General features: G+C 36.8%; 1 protein-coding gene and 1 long non-coding RNA gene across 3 annotated transcripts in view; one reads left to right on the top strand and one right to left on the bottom strand.

Moving 5' to 3' along the window:
* The window catches only part of LOC118768013, a 13,444-nt gene extending 11,022 nt beyond the window's left edge, over nucleotides 1–2,422 (top strand). The window contains exon 2 of the long non-coding RNA XR_005003933.1: nucleotides 925–2,422. This is a non-coding gene — a long non-coding RNA (uncharacterized LOC118768013). The remainder of the gene's footprint in view (nucleotides 1–924) is intronic.
* LOC118768010 overlaps nucleotides 1–4,481 on the bottom strand; it is a 10,447-nt gene extending 5,966 nt beyond the window's left edge. The window contains exons 1-2 of one of the 2 annotated variants that reach the window (XM_036513669.1): nucleotides 4,206–4,481; nucleotides 852–1,011 (exon numbers count right to left, since the gene is read on the bottom strand). The gene's annotated coding sequence lies outside the window, so the exon portion shown is untranslated. The remainder of the gene's footprint in view (nucleotides 1–851; nucleotides 1,012–4,205) is intronic. The other variant, XM_036513670.1, reaches the window with a different exon arrangement.
* Between the last annotated feature and the right edge of the window lie 1,743 nt (nucleotides 4,482–6,224).

The following is a 6,224-nucleotide window of genomic DNA, read 5'->3' as shown; positions in this document are numbered from 1 at the left end:
TGGGACTTATTCTTTGTAAGCCCAGTACTTATTCTATCAGTCTCTTTTGCCGAACCGCTAAGTGACAGGGACGTAAACACACCAGCATCGGTTGTCAAGCAATGCTAGGGGGACAAACACAGACACACAAACATATACACACACATACATATATATAATATATATATATATATATATATATATATATATACGACAGGCTTCTTTCAGTTTCCGTCTACCAAATCCACTCACAAGGCATTGGTCGGCCCGGGGCTATAGCAGAAGACACTTGACCAAGATGCCAGGCAGTGGGACAGAACCTGGAACCATGTGGTTGTTTAGCAAGCTACTTACCACACAGCCACTCCTGCGCCTATATATATATATATATATATATACACAACATATATATATATACATATATACACATATATATGTGTGTGCTTGTGTCTTTTTTTGTCCGCCACCAGAGTTTGACAATTGCTGTTGGTGCATTTATATTACTGTGACTTAGCAGTTTGGCAAAAATGATCGATAGAATAAGTACCAGGCTTAAAGAAAATATAACTACTGGAATTGATGTATTTAAAATAATAATAATAATAATAAACATTGTGTACAGTGCTCAGGTGCACTACAACTCATCTAAAGTGTATATATAATCAGGTGTAGTTTCGGCGGATTTCAGAAAGCATGAGGGCCTTAAAGGATGCAGTGTCATGGCAGTCAACAACTGACGCAGGCAGTTTAAGATTCTTTTTGTGTGCCCCAGCATGGCCACAGTCTAAATGACTAAAGCAAATAAAAAATAAATCGTAAAAGATAAAACAAAATCTAGAATATTAATAGAATGATTATGTTTTTCTTCTTACTTTGGTTGTCGTTAATTAATTGTCTTCTATCACTTGATTAACTTTCATCTCCTTCTAATTATTCTAATTGCAGTCATTAAAACAACCAACTTCTCGGAGTCATTGATGAACCAGTTTCTGCTTTGCAATTGGATGTCCGTCTCCAGATTACTGCTCCCTTCTGCAAAATAGGGATGAAGGGAGTCATACTTAAAGAAAGAGAAGAGGGGCTGAAGCAGCACCTATTCTTTGGGGGGGGGGTAATGTTTTGGCATTTGTGAAACTCATTAAAGAAGTAAAGTGAAGAATTAAAGAATGGGGAAACTGTAGGGAAGCCCAATAGAAATATTAGTTTCAAATCTTGGCACAAGGCCAGCAATTTCGTTGTGGGGTGGGAGGTAAGTTGATTACATTGGTCCCAGTGTTCCACTAGTACTCTTTCTGTTGACCCCCAAAGGATGAAAGGCAAAGTTGACCCTGGTGGCATTTGAACTCAGAATGTAAAGTTACCAGGCAGGCTAATGATTCTACCAGCCTGCCATCTTAAGACAGGTAGAAACATTGATGTGTGTGTGTGTCTGTGTGTATGAAGGGTGGAAGGTACTGGGAAATGGGACTGTGTCCTTGTGTTTCTTTATCCCCCATGACTGCTTGATAACCAGTGTTAGTTTGTTTGCATCCCCATAACTTAGTGGTTTGACATAAGAGACTGCTAGAATAAGTACTAGGCTTTAATGAAAACAGGTCCTGCGAGTGACTCATTCAAATAAAACCTTTCAAGGTAGTGCCCCAGCATGGCCACAGTCTAATGAAAGAAACTGATAAGAAATAAAAACATACCTACACAGGTGTGCATCCCCACCCCATCCAACTTTGTTTCCTCATAACTTAAAAAATAAATATTTTCAATGAAATTTTCTACAAATACTTTTAAGATGGCTTCCCAACCACATGGTTCCAGGTTCAGTCCCACTGCATGACTAAATAATAGTCAATTTCATATTACCTACGCACGTTTCAATTTCTTACCTTCATTAATATTTTGCAATTAAGATTACTTTATGCATTTGAAAGGTAAAAGCCTCTTCAGGGCAAAAATTGACTAATATTCGTAGACATTGTCTTGGGTGGAGAGTTGCTTATAGACTGAGATAGCAGCTTGCTTTTGTGTGTGTTGGGCATGAGTGGATTTTGGATTCCTTTCTAAAAATACATATATGTATGCACGTGTGTCTCTGTATCTGCATTTGTCCTCTACCACCACTTGAGAACTGGTGTTGGTGTGTTTACATCCCTGTAACTTAGGAGTTTGGTAAGAAAGATCAATAGAATAAGTACCACCCTTAAAAAAAAAAAAGGCCTGGGGCCAACTAATTTGACTAAAAAATTCTTCAATGTGGTGCCCCATCATGGCCACAGTCACATGACTGAAATAAGTAAAAAGTTATGAGGAAACAAGTCAAGATGAAGTTATGCCAGATCAATCAAAATGCTTGTGGTGCCATCGTAGGATGTTTTAAAAACTGCCTCAACAATGAAAGGTCAGCCACAAGAAGTTACCTTTTGCAAAAAATACAAACTTTTCAATCATTTGAGTGATTCTTAGTGTTTTTCTTATTTTTTTGTTTAAGGTTTTTGGCATTAAGAAGGGCACCCTTCCATAGAAACCCTGCCAAATCACACTGGAGTCTGGTGCAGCCCCTCAGCTTACCAACCCTGGTCAAACCATCCAGCCCTTGCCAGCATGGACAATGGTCATTTAATGATACAAATTCCACATTTTAAAGTGATCTAAATTAAAATCTTTCATCAAAATTCCAAGTTAATTTTTATTCCAAAACCATCCAATTAACGACAAATTCCTCAAAAGGTTCAAAGTTAATCAAAACAAAGGCCATGGATTACACCAGAAATTTGGTAAGAAAATGGTTAAAGGTTACCATTAAGAATAAGAGATGTAAGACAAGCTTTATGTGGTCAGTCTACATGCATGAAATAGATGTTAAATTTCCCTCAAACCACACTGTAACATCTTAAAGAAATGTACTCTGTTAGATAATGTAGTTTGATAGATACATTGTCTGACTCATAGATGAGATGGTCATGAAAGGAACGATTTTGATCAAACATCTGCTTGAGCAGAGTTCATCTGAAACAGCTAACCTCCTAGAAACAACAGCCAAAATCGCCTGCATATCATACTAGTGTTTTGAAAAAAGGGAAGGACATGCTGGGTAGATCATACCTGAAAATAGTAGGGATGGTCACAAGTGGAAACCCTTATATATTAGGTCTGCTTGATCAGGGTAGGTTTGGAGAGAAAAATAGAAAGGAGAGAGGAAAAAAGAAGACAAAATGATGGAGAAAGAACGAATGAGGGAAAAATATTAAGGATAACGAAAGAAGCAAAATGTGAGATAAAGGAAGGAGAAAAGGAAAGAGACTGAGAATGAAAGAGAAGGAAGAATTATAGAAAAGAAGAAGAAAAAATATATATAGATATAGATAGATAGATAGATAGAGAGAGAGAGAGAGGGGAGAGGGAAAAGAGACATAAGCTGAATACAAGTAAGAAAGAGAGGAAGAAGATTGATTGAAAAAACATAAATAGAGAAAAAGAAGAAAAAAAACTGGAAGAAACTTTCTTAAAAAATTGGTAAAAGGAAAAAGAAGAGGAAAAGAGAGAGTCAGAGAGAGAGATAGAGAGATAGACAGACAGACAGACAGATATATAGAGAAATAGATAGATAGATGGATAGAGAGAGAGAGAGAGAGAGAGAGAGAGACATAGATAGATAGATAGATAGATGATAGATAGACAGATAGATAGATAGATAGATAGATAGATAGAAAGATAGATAGATGGATAGATAGAGAGATAGATGGATAGATAGATAGATAGATAGATAGATAGATAGAAAGATAGATAGATAGATAAATAGATAGATAGATAGACAGAGAGAGAGAGAGAGACATAGATAGATAGATAGATAGATAGATAGATATAGTTACATATAGACAAGCAAACAAAATACAGGTAGACAGGTATATGGAATGAGATAGAAAGAGAGAAAGAGAAGTCGATACATAATAAACAGACGACAGATAAACAGGCAGACGGACAGACGAATGGACCCCTGTTCTGTTGGGGCAGTTTTGGTTCCTTTTTCAGGTGAGTTGTTGTGGGCACTGAATACGGATAAGTTCATTATGCAGAGATAGAAAGATAGATAGCTCAAGTTACACAGAGAGACAGATAGATAGGTAAGCAAAAGACAGACAGACAGATAGAGAAAGAGAGAGAGAGAGGGAGAGAGAGAGAGAGAGAGAGAGAGATAGAGAGAGAGAGAGAGAGAGAGAGAAAGAAACACTTACCGAAGACATCAATGATTTCAGTTTGATTCGTTTATTGTTGCTTGTGCAAGATGGTGGATCCTGCTAAGTGTCGCCCTCTACCAGAGACACTGGCAGTTAAGCTCTTGAGTCATTCTCGTCACTTTGACTGACAACATTAGTCTACAGTAAACTGTAGTGATGGCAGAGAGAGAGGGACACACGGACAGATGCTTGAATGGATTAACATCACAACAACAACAACAACATCGACAATAATAATCCTTTCTACAATAGGCGCGAAGTCTGAAATTTTGGGGAAGGGAACTCTTGAATTATATTGACCCCCGGTAATTACTTGGCTGGTATTTATCTCATTAACCCCCAAAAGATGAAAGGTAATAATAATAATAATAATAATAATAATAATAATAATAATAATAATATTTCATGAATTCATTCATTTATTTATTCTACAGAAGACAGAATAAATGACCTTAACCGAAATTCACAGAGACATTCCCCTACCCATCTTTAATAATAGCAAATTCCCCCTTCCCACCCTGCACTTCCCCATCTCCTTTTCTTCTTCTTCTTCTTCTTCTTCTTCTTCACCCAGTTCCATGTATGACTTCTCTCACTCTCTGCTTTCCACATATTTTCAATCAAATCCCCTGCAAGTTAACATGGGATCCCTTGACAGCAATGGAATCTTTATTTGACTCTATTTGACCTTTGGCCTGATGAGCAATTAGAGCAGTATCCCCCCCCCCTTCACCGTTTCAGTAATTACTACTTCTCAGCTTCTGTAGCTGGGATTTTATCTACTCCAGTCCCTAACTTCAGATGATATATATATATATATATATATATATATATATATATATATATATACACACACATATACACAGGGTGATTCAAAAGTCACTATACATAAGAACAATTTATTTTTTTATAAGAAACAATTTTTTTATTTAACTGTTTCTTATAAAAAAAATAAATTTTTCCTATGTATGGTGACTTTTGAATCACTTTGTGTATATATATATATATATATCAATCACACCCCTCTAATGTCCGGTCAGAGGTAGAGCACTCTGACCAGATACTTGAGGGGTGTGAGTTCAATCCTTGTGGCTGGTTGCCCACAAATTTTTCTGTTCGAAAAGAATTTTATCCTATATATGCTGTTCTATCAGGATTTACACCCTGAAAAATATATCCTTCTACTTGTTCTATATATATATATATATTATATTATATTAGAGGAAAAATCAAAATCAAGGCAGAACAAGTATCTCAAGTCATTTAGGATTTGAAGTCTTACAGCCGTTTCTGCTGACCAACTATTTGGGTTATCCCAGAAACAGCTGTAGGACTTCAAATTCACCTTACCCAAATCCAATTATTCTGAATGACTTGAGATACTTGTTCTGCCTTAGATTTGATTTTTCCTCAAATATAATATATACATACTAAAACAGAAGCCTAACACTGACCCCTGGATCCAACTATAGCACCTATTCATTTAGAACTAAACCCTTTATATTCTCTCTCTCGCTCTGACTCTCTGTCTGTCTGTCTGTCTCTCTTTCTCTATATATATATACATATATATGTACATACATATATATATTATATATATATATACATACACACACACACATAGTGAGATGTACTAAAACCAGTGCCATGTAGAAAGGCACACTTGTGCTGGTGTCACATAAAAAGCACCCTTTGTAGAAACTGTACCAAAACACATGCCTGGAGCCTGGTCAGCTCTCCAGCCTTGCCACCTCCTATCAAATTGTGTAAGCCATGCCAGCATGGAAAACAGACATTAAATGATGATGATGACGATCGTCATCATCGTATGTATAAATAGGCACAGGCATGGCTTTGTGGTAAGCAGCTTGCTTACCAGCCACATGGTTCTGGGTTCAGTCCCACTGTGTAGCACCTTGGGCATATGTCTTCTACTATAGCCCCAGGCTGACCAAAGCCTTGTGAGTAGAGTTGGTAGACGGAAAATGAAAGAAGCCTGTCGTATATATGTATATA

Source organism: Octopus sinensis, linkage group LG26 (genome assembly GCF_006345805.1).
Source record: "Octopus sinensis linkage group LG26, ASM634580v1, whole genome shotgun sequence".
NCBI lineage: Eukaryota > Metazoa > Mollusca > Cephalopoda > Octopoda > Octopodidae > Octopus > Octopus sinensis.
The sequence above is the reverse complement of the archived record's forward strand: the minus strand, read 5'-3'. Positions and strand labels throughout refer to the sequence as shown.